Source organism: Alosa alosa, chromosome 14, assembly GCF_017589495.1.
Source record: "Alosa alosa isolate M-15738 ecotype Scorff River chromosome 14, AALO_Geno_1.1, whole genome shotgun sequence".
NCBI lineage: Eukaryota > Metazoa > Chordata > Actinopteri > Clupeiformes > Clupeidae > Alosa > Alosa alosa.
In genome coordinates this window covers 27,156,255-27,167,304 of record NC_063202.1, presented here as the reverse complement: position 1 = coordinate 27,167,304, position 11,050 = coordinate 27,156,255, and the positions used below count along the sequence as shown (strand labels likewise).

Below are 11,050 nucleotides of genomic sequence, written 5' to 3'. Positions count from 1 at the left end.
ATAACAATATTAAAAATGAGACCTGGTCTGAATCCACCAGCTACCACATGGAGTGCATACACCACACCTGTCAGCACTCAGTCACAAAGGACTGTGTCCTTCATGCGATCTCTTCGTTAGTGTCAGCCGTTCCACGATGACCAAGAGGTCGACAAACAGGTGCAGCCATGCTTCCGCAGACTTCTGTCTGTTTAGTGTCGGAGTAATGTGTGTGTGAGGGAATGACTACCAGACACCACTCACCCTGCCTCTGCCTCTGCCTCCATCTCTGTCTCCCTCCCCCTCCTCGGCCCCGGCCTCTCTAAATGGAGGATGCTGTGAGTCACTGGTGTGATTGACAGGCCGTGCCAGGGCTCAGGCATGCTGTCTTGGGAGGTCGCCGACGTGCTGAGGGCTGGACATTAATTATGGACGCGCGTCTGTTTCTCTGATGACTGCAAGCTGCTTGGTGCGGCCCCCTCTCTCGTTAGACACACACACACACACACACACACACACACACACACACACACACACACACACACACACACACACACACACACACACACACACACACACACACACACACACACACACACACACACACACACACACACACACACACACACACACACACACACACACACACACACACACACACACACACACACACACACACATGCACACACAACACACATGCACACACATGCACACAAACACTCACACACATTCCGCTGCACACGAGATGAACACACTTCCAAGCGAACCCCTTCCTCACTTTGTCACATTGCATTTGCTAAAACAACAGTGAAAACATAACTGCACTGCCTCGCTCTACCCCCCTCTTCCTTTGTGTCCTCATTCTCCCCCTTCAACCACCCTGTACGAATGGTTGGTTTCATGTGTGTGTGTGTGTGTGTGTGTGTGTGTGTGTGTGTGTGTGTGTGTGTGTGTGTGTGGGTGGGTACTTATGTGTGTGTGTGTGTGTGTGTGTAGAGGGGGGTGTTAGTCTGCATGGTTTTGACTGCTTCTCACCGGCCTGATAACCCGCCAAGGAGACTCAAAAGAGGCTGCTAATGGACTCAGCCCCCGAGTGCTTGTCACACAAACATTTCTGCTGTCACAGCATTTTATCACACACACAGAAAAAAAGGAGAGAGAGAAAGGGAGGGAGGGAGAGGGAGAGAGAGAGAGTAAGCAAGGAAACACAAGGCCACGCAAATAGACTGCTAACGCCTGCTCCCCATGCCAGTGTCCTAGCAACATGTCTTTCAGTGCATCACTGTACACATATCAGCCTATTCCCTATGCAGGCTTCTTCAGGATGGATGATATTTACCAGCCAATTGCATCCGAGGGAAATAGGATTTCTGAATACTACAGGTCTGACATTCATCTAAGCGCCAGCTCTGTTATGTGGGTGCCATTTACTGGGTTCCATGAAATTGTGGCAATGTCAGCAATACAATACGAGTTTTTCAGGGAGTGCTATTTATTTATTTGTTTGAGCATCTCAAATGATCCCTGTGCCTTGAACTCAAAGACAAGCAGCTAAATCTGTATTTATTTGCCAGGCAGTAGTGAGCAGAGGACACACATGAACTGTCCCGGCTGCCATCACTGGGCTAATTACTGTACTTCTCTGAAAGCTGCTCCGGTCACCCTCTCTTCCTCTCCTCCTCTCTCTTCCTCTACTCATTTGCATGTCCCTCCATTCAAGTAGGAGTTGAGTGGCTCTCTGTTAGCTGCCTTAACTACACCAAAGGGGCAGAAAAGAGATAGAGTTGACAAAAAGTACAAAAAGAAAATGAGAAAAAAAAAAAAAAACGGGTCTGGTATTGCGTTGCTCAGGGATCAGACATTTCACCATCCCCAAAGGTCCAGATCTCTGTGGCTTGATATAATTCAGCACAAATCGCTGCCCCTCTCGTAATGGAGAGCGGCTGGCCGAATTCCCCAGGCCCGTGTTCCGCCGCTGTCTGGCGCTTAGCTGAGCCCACTCTTCAAATAAGCCTAACCAGGAGGGACTGCCCCCCACCACCCGTCTTGGCCCCCCCCATCTCCCTGCACCACCTCCTTCCTCCTCCCCAAACTCCAGTCTGAGTGGCATAAATTATTGATGCCAATCTTCAGATGCGTTTGTCGCATCGCAAAAGTTGGACGGGAGTTTGGTAGGAGGAGGGGAGAGGGTGGGGGGGTTGAAAAGGGGGGTGGGTGAGAGTGGGGGTGGACATGTTTATGTTTGTGTGCCCATGGTTGACTGGGTCACCCCTGGCCAATCCACACCTCTGACACTTACACCACCTGAAGTCCCCCCACACTAGTCTTATCACTCTATGCTCATCCCTCTACTCCAACCACATGTGTCAGACACACACACACACACACACACACACACTGCATCAGTTTAACTCTTCTCTTTTTTTTCTTGGTGGGCCCAAACTGACAAACACACAAACCATTTGTGATGTAGAACAGCGCGTGAGACAGGCTTTTAGGCCTCTGCGGATGACAGTTGAGGGAACAGACTGTGGATGAGTGGGGGAGGGAGGGGTCCGGGGCGGGGGGCAGCCATGCAACTTTAAAGAGACAACACAATGTGAGAACCGTTTGTTTTGGAGAGACACGGAGAGATAGACAGACAAAGATAGGGGAGAATGAGAGAGATGGAGTGAGCAAGAGAGAGTGCGAAAGAGAAAGACATTCAATTTTCTTTTCAAATGTATAAGTCATGGAATGGGAGCACTTTGACATTTAGAATCCTATGATTTCTTTCTGTGTCACATTTATGGCCTCACTCGTCAGATGCAATATCATAGCTCTTCATTGTCACTCTCAACACTGTAAACAATATCCATAAGCATTTCCACTGGTTGAATATAATTCGCCTTGGGTAAGTGCTTTTTATGATGTCTGCAATTCTGGATAAGGTCAGGTTGCTCAGCTGAATAAGGCTGTGTATGTATGCACCACTGTGCCTTAAGATTCTAATAGCACTTTGGAACCTACTTGTGCAATGTTTAGAAGAAACTGTGGGATGTTCAGTTTATTCACTTTGCCAAAAAAATAGCAATTATTCATCATACACTGGATACCATTTGAGTTTCTTTCTGTGATAATAATAAAATATTTATTTTCTCTGTGTGAAATGGTATTCAAATATGCATGGCATGAAATTATGGTAATGTGACCATCAGGTTGAGGTATGTTGGCAATGTCAGTCATAATGTTCATAATGGGTTTATATCACAGCATATACAAACCAGCATACCCTCCCACAACTCCTCACTACAAATACAATTTCAAAACAGTCCATATACAGCATGTGAGTGGCAAATTAACAAATACAGAAGTCACTGAATAATTAAATAAGAATAATTAAATATTGTTCATAACCTATGCTCATTATGTTTAATTAGTATGAGACCCATCAGATTGGCATTTCATTTTAAATTTTATTATTGTTTTAGTTGTACAAAAATGTCAGGAATACTTCCTGAAATATGTATAAAATGTTATTTGTTTGTACACATGTAAGATAAAAAAGCAAACAATGCAAAAATAATATTCTAATCTTCCTGGAAAATGTGATTATCACAGGCCATTTCCAAGCGTGTGCATCAGTAAACAGAGATGATTTGTAGCCCTGAACTCAAGGCTCCAGGTCTGTGGGGCTCCTTGGTTACCTGGATACATTTGCAGAAGTAGCAAGGCCTCAGACTTCTGAAGCCACGGCAACAACAACAAAAACGGCAATAAAAATCATTCATCAAAAATAGTCAGTGAACGGAGCAATTCATTCAGCAGCCCGGGAACAGAAATATCATCAATATTTGACATTGTTTTATGGCGAGAGCACTTGATTTCAGTCCCATATGCTCGGAATGACCACTGGCTATCAATTACCATGGTTGAGATTTGTGTGCATTTCACAAGCTTTTTTCTTTATTTTCTCCTCTCTGCTGTTGCCGTGTCAACATTACTCTCCCTCAGTCCCACCCAGACCACCTGAACTTGCCCCCCCCCTCCTTCCTCCCTCTGTAGTCTCCTGCTCAGTGTCCCCATAACACACTTTCGCTAATGTCGCTGTTGTGTTTGGAGACCACTGCTGGACCCGGGGCCTCCCTCTCCCTCCCCTATCTTCCCCTTTCCCCTCTTTCTTCCCCTCCTTCTCTTTTCTTTCCCTTCCCCGGGGGCATGGGGCTAAGGTGACTGCGGTGGGCTGTGTGGCGGCGGCAGGTCCCTCGGAGGCTAGCGCCGCAGTGATTTGTTGGTGCGCGAAGACTAATGAAGTGGTCGCCGTGCCACCCTGCTTCTTTTGCAAGATCAATTCGGCCCTGGCGCGACGGCATGTTTTATGAATGATGGAGACCTCCCCAGGCCATCCATATACCTGCGCGGCGGCATCACCGCAGGCTCCCCCGGCACCCGGAGGCAGGGATCCGGTCATCCTTCTTGTTTGCAGCACAATACATTACGGCATGGGGGCCCTGGCAGCCCGGCGACGCGGCCACTAACTGCTGAGAAAGACAGAAAATGGTTAATGACTCTGTGATCTCCTCCCCAGAAACATTCAAATCGCTCCGGCACAATGTTAGCCAACGCGTGACGGCACTTGCCACTCCGCCTGGCTGCGGCGGCAATCTTAGTCACTTCAATCTGACAACACAGCGAGATGAGTATGGGGGGTGTGGTGGGGTGGGTGGGGGGTCACTCTGAATAATTTGAAAGAGAGGCCATTTTGAGTTTATCTTGTGAAAGTTCCTAAAATGGCTAGTGTAGCCCTCACTACTCACTGACCGGTGATCCCTCCTGTGTGTTTGGGCTGCATCTGTTTCAGGGTAATGAGAGTGGTTTACCATATCTAATGCAGGCTGCAGCCTGATGAATCCCGCAGATAATGGTGTGTTTGTCTGGGTGATTAAGTGTTCTCCCTGTCCCAGTAACACTGTTGCACTCCTCCATAAAATAGGTGGAATAAAAAGAAGGGGCAGAGGAGGATGAAAAAATAGAAAAGAAATAGCACCACCCGATAGTCATTGAGCATTATTTAATGAATAAAAAGAGGCAGCCCATCCTAATTAGGCCTTGGCAGTGTGCAGAGGAAAGGAGGGAAGTGGAAAGCAGTGCTTTGACTGTGAGATGCTACGCCCTTTGGCTCTTTCAGGCGTACTCCACTGCAGAGCGTGTGTCAATAAGAAAAATCTGATGCCAGTGTTTTTTTGTATTCCGAGATCACAGTGCCGCGCTCATCTGAAGCTTCGATGGCATTTTGAAACGAGAACATCGTATATAAAGATGTCATGAGCGCTGCCTCCTGCCGAGAGGTTGAAAGGGAAAAGTAGAGCACAATGAATACTTGCCAGAGTTTTCTGGAAGCTATGAAATTTAAAGGCCTCCCTTTATTTTCGCTTAGATTAAAATAAAAAAGGGTGGGGGAAGAAAGAGAGGGAGATGGAGAGAGAGAGGGAGGGAGAGAGAGAGGGAGGGAGAGAGGGGATGAAGCTCCACTCTTGTACTTTTAATCGGAACTTTGAGATTGATTGGCTCAAGCTGTCAGTAAATCACAGGCGCGCTGACAGTAGCCTTCTTTTATGATAATCCCAATGTCAGAAGTGAGTGGGGGTGCGGCGGCGGTGGGGGTGGAGTTAGCGGTGAGAGTGAGAGTGTGTGGGGGCGTGCAGGGTGTGTGTGTGTGTGTGTGTGTGTGTGTGTGCGGGGAGGGGGGCACCTAGCTACCTACCAATCGTACAGTGGCACGCAGAGACGGAGGAGCCCAGCACATAGGGGAAACTGTAAGGGTGGTTAATGCTTCCTCTCATTTCACTGCAGAATGAGAGAGAAAGGAGAACAAATGTAGAAGAGAAAATGTATTATGAACTGATGATTCTCCCCGATACTTTTGTGTGTGGTAAAACGTGAATAAGTTATCAATAAATGTAATCGAAAGGGACGCCTGTGTGCCAATAACGGCTCCTGGGAACAATGCAGGTGGTGAATATTAGATATTTTCCAGCGAGCTTTTTTTGCTTCACTATTTGTCAGAATAATCAGAGAATGCCTTCGCTTCTGCCTTTCAGGCGATCTGATTGATATCCGTGTCTCCAAGGAGCCGTATTATTCCTAGGCCAGATGCATGGCCTTCTGGGAAATGAAGAAAATGGGCTTTGTATTTGTGTTTTCCTCTTTTGACTTTGCACACTTCAGTGTACGGTTTCATCCACTTCTGTAGCAAATTGTTCTCTCACCAATGAAACAGCAGTTGTGTGTTTAGAGCTCCAGCCCTCCTCTGTAGCCCTGGGCAAACTACCCCCTTGGTTTTGTCATCTTGCCTCCACTCCAGTACCAAAGAGAATGTCTAAAAACATGAAGAGCTTCTTCTAACAACAGCTGTCTGTCTACACACACAACATATTTAATACTGAATGTATATGCATTCAGTATTCTGCCTAGATCACAATGATGTGTCAATGATGACGCGTGAACACACACACACACACACACACACACACACACACACACACACACACACACACACACACACACACACACACACACACACACACACACACACACACACACACACACAGAGCGGAGGAGTGGGGGGTGAGAGAGAAAGAGAGAGATGCATACACACACAATTACGTGCATAGGCGCTTTGGCACACTCCCACACATGTATACGTACCCAAACGCACACACAGCTGAAAGCAGTCTGTGGGGGAGATTGACCATGAGATAACTCGGCAGCAGTGAAGCCCTCTCTTGTTCCCTAGAGTGTTCTACATTTATTTTCCTTTATATATTATTCAAGTTAAAATAATTAATTCAGGATATTAAATCAAGATGTTGGAAATCAATCCAAACCCTCTCTCTGTCTGGTTTTCATTAGGGCTCTGCGACTGGAGCTGGTTAAACAAGCCCTCACTTCACAGGCATGCTGAAGCACTTACGTGGCATCCGATTGGCTGGTTAAACAATCTTTTTTATCCTGCTTTGTCATACTGAAACACTTACGCTACATCCTATTGGTTGGCCCGACATTTGCCTGAGCATTGTCGAGGAGAACAATAACGCCGAGAGGCCTGGATAAAATATATTCTGTTGGATTTTCTGATCCCATTGTGCGGCTCAACTGTAATTTGACAAGTCCCAAAAAAGTGGCTGTTGCTCTTCCTCCTTTTGTCAATGGTGTGTCAATGCTTGCGGGTTATCTTACACAAAACATTTGATTACTTGTTTTACGTGTTCCAATGTTAAGGAACATGTTTGCCCTTTTCAGTATTGGAAAATGAATTAAAAAAAATGCTATCAATCTTTTTTTAAAGACCAGTCATGTTAAGTTGTCAAGAGGCTGGGATAAAAGAAATCTGAACTAGTGCGTGGGGGCTCTGATCATTATCTAAATGTCTATTCATGACATTACCACTGTCATTTCTGAAAATTAGTCAGCGACCAGAAATTAAGCAACATAGACACACATTATCATTACATGAAGTCTGATCAGTGTTTTTCCTCCAGAGAAGCAATGATTGATTTTTATGAACGCAGCTTGTCCTTTAGGCCGAGAGAAACAGAATCTGGTGCATCTTTATGAGGCAACTCGGTTAAGTAAAGGTTAACGGCTGGCCGACTGTGTTTGGGGGTCTGAGGGACTCCAGACTTGTATCTTATTGTCATCTTTATGTGCTTTCCTCTACTGTCTCCCAGAGAAGACACTCTGGCTACTGCTTTTATGGGAAATCCGCTCAGGATCCACCGCGTCTGCAAGAATCAATACTCCAGTGAAATGACACCATGTTGGACTTATCCTGTTTTATGTTGATGGTTGGCTAATTTTGGAATGGAGACAGTTCCTCCCTCTCTTCTCCCTTTCCCTTTCTCTATCTCTCTCTCTCTCTTTCTCTCTCTCTTTCTCTCTGCGGCGACAGACATGGTATAATTTTGCGGTAAAAACATCAATCAGACCAGTGGGGTTATTTGGCTTAAGGGGGCCGGATGGAAGGTGAATTTATTGACGGAAAATGTATCTATATACTCTTAGAGGCACTTTGAACCTGAAATCTCTATTCGGGTGATAACTTCAGGTTGTTAAAGTGACAGCGAGCTGGGGCGGGCGTCCGAGTAAGGAATGTGGGGGCCAGACCTGACAATTAGAGCGCTGTATTTCACACACACACTCACAAGGGGATGAGCGCGGAGAGGCCGGGGTCAGGACACACACAAACACTGTCTGACTACACACACACACACACACACACACACACACACACACACACACACACACACACACACACACACAGAGAGAGAGAGAGATGCAGAAACAAATACACATTCGCAGTAAGTATAAAAACAAATGTGCTTTAAATGGTAAAAACCTGAGGTACATTTTAAAAATATACTAACAGCATACTAACAACTATACACATCAAAGTGGGCAATCAGCTGGGGGGGGAGGGTGTTTTGGCTTTTTACTGTGACCCCCAAAAAGTGTATGGTGCTTTTAATACTTTTTATATAGTGTTTTTTGTTCAACAAGTGCAGTTTTTGAGTTACAACACATTTGTTTCAGTAGTCGGCGTTCTAATCCAAACTGTAGTACTTTTTAAAAAAGACACTCAATATCTGCCATGGAACTCAAAGTGAGTAATTACTCTAATTAACAGCCTTTTCATATGACATATTGGCAATCTATTCCTGAGTGCACAGAACTGTGAGTTTGTGTGTGTGTGTGTGTGTGTGTACCTGTAGCAGATGAGTTTTGGCTGCTTTGAGGGAGGCCTGGCATGGCTACCACGCATGTGTGTGTGTGTGTGTGTGTGTGTGTGTGTGTGTGTGTGTGTGTGTGTGTGATGTGTGATGCACACTCGCCAGAGATGTTTGTGCTGTTTTGAAGGGTGTGTAAATTAGATGCCTGTCCAGTGCCACGCCAATCCACATCACCCCACAACCCCCCACCACACACACATACACACACACACACACACCATCTCCACCCCAGCTCTCTTGCGTTGCTTTCCAGTCACGTCAGGGGCTGCAGCTAAAGGCTGCTCTGTGACATTGAAAGACCTGTCGAAAGTGTCTGGACTTATTTCATGTAAGATACCCCAGCCATTAGCTCACACTGACCTTTAGTACAATTTCATTCTGTCAGATTCACACCCTCCCCAGCGCCTCCCTCCATGTGCATGTCTGTATGTGTGTGTGTGTGTGTGTGTGTGTGTGTGTGTGTGTGTGTGTGTGTGTGTGTGTGTGTGTGTGTGCGCGTGCTCGCATACACCTGAGAGTGTACAAAATAAGAATAAAAAAGAAATCCATTTCACCTGAAAACAGAGCATATCTGAATGTTGTAGGGGAGAAGATTTTATACCCCCCCAAACAATAATCACTTACTTACAAACACTCGCAAATGTACACGGACACACACATTTGTATTGCGTTTTTTAAAATCCTCCGTAATTGAAAATTAATTCAGCAGACGTCCAGAGAAATCGATAAAGAATTAATGAAGGGAAAGAGGGAGTCATTAAAGGCAATAAAGCCAGGGCTCATGATGAAGATGGCATCAGAGCGGGGGGCAGACAGAGACAGACAGAGGGCTGGTGTCACTCCAGTACCGGGCCAGGCTCATAAAAATGACACAGATGCGAGGAAAAATAGATATAATCAAATACAAGGCAGCCTGACTCACCCCACCCCCAAATATGATTCCATCTTTATCTCGTATCCACTTTCCTAATGGCGGGAAATGTCTGCCACAGGTTCAGCTCAATGAGAAGATTTTTTTTTTCTTTGGTGTGTGTGTTGATTATGTTGAGTGGGCAATCATGAACACGCTCCACAAATTAAGCGAAAAAGTATTTTCATATGTTGTGGTGCATTTGCATACTCTTTTTTCTCTCTCTCTCTCCCTCTCTCTCTCTCTCTCCCTCTCTCTCCCTCTCTCCTTCTCTCTGGGTACTTTGTGTCTGGCCCCAGCTGTGGGACATATCAGGCCTTTAAATCAGGCTGCTCGTTGCTGCTAGCACTAGGCTAGCGGCAGCAGTAGCACTGTCGGGCTGCCTCCCTGACAAAAGGCGCTCATCCCCAGCCATAAAGCTGCCAGGCAGGCAGGGCCTCCGCTGGAGCCGCCGGCGTCCACGGCCGGCTTAATGGGCAGTGCGCTGCGGGTGTGGGTAATATTGTTGGATAAATGATTATTGATTAGATAAAGGTTGAGATAATCATTAGCCTTCATCCATTTTTACCCACTCCCCATGACCTTTCCGCCTCTTGCTCGGATCTGATCGGATTTTTTCATATGATGATTTGATCATCTCTCTCTCTCACACACACACTCACACAGAGGAACACAAGACAGAAAGGCTTCAAGATTTAGATAGAGAGAGAGAGATAGGAGGTAGCAGCTGGGTCTCTGCATATCTGACACCTGTTTGTGCTGCTGAGATGAATTGTGTCTCTGCTTCTGCTCATTGTCTCTACTCCTGTCTTAACTTTCAATGTCACTATCAACGCCATAAGGCATTTATGTGCACATGAGTGTGGGTGTTATATGATTGTATCATTTTGTTTATCAATTCTCACTAAGGCACACTTCAGCATAACCCTTCATAACGATCTAAGCATTACAAAAAGACTGCAAATCATGCCTTAATTTAATTTCCTGTCACCCACAAGAGGAAATAACAAATCCTGAAGAACCCAAAGTTAAATGCTCACATATCTGCATTGCTACTGTCACTAGACTGATATATGAAGTATACAGTGGACTATACACATACTGTATAAACTGTACTAACAGCAGGAAAATGAAATGCTAGCATGCCGTAACACACATTAAAATGCTATCTGTATAGCAGCATCCTTATTTATTGAATTACTGTGAGATTCCCTCTTAATCGAAGTTTAACTAACTCCAGATCCTGGCTCACATCTGCGCGCAATCAAGAGAGGAAATCCACTGCCTCTCCTTTGTTCTATTTATTCACAGAGCCATGCTGGAATTGCAGTGTTTATTTAAAGTAATACTGCGTTAAGAACTACTGTGTGAAGAAATGAAACACTTTTATTGT

At 45.6% G+C, this 11,050-nt stretch overlaps 1 long non-coding RNA gene across 1 annotated transcript; it reads right to left on the bottom strand.

The window, feature by feature from the left end:
• Positions 1-3,414: 3,414 nt before the first annotated feature.
• LOC125307034 lies at positions 3,415-5,807 on the bottom strand. The gene is made up of 2 exons (XR_007195638.1): positions 5,723-5,807; positions 3,415-4,499 (listed from the first exon to the last, which is right to left on the bottom strand). It is a non-coding gene; the product is annotated as an uncharacterized LOC125307034 (long non-coding RNA).
• Positions 5,808-11,050: the final 5,243 nt, after the last annotated feature.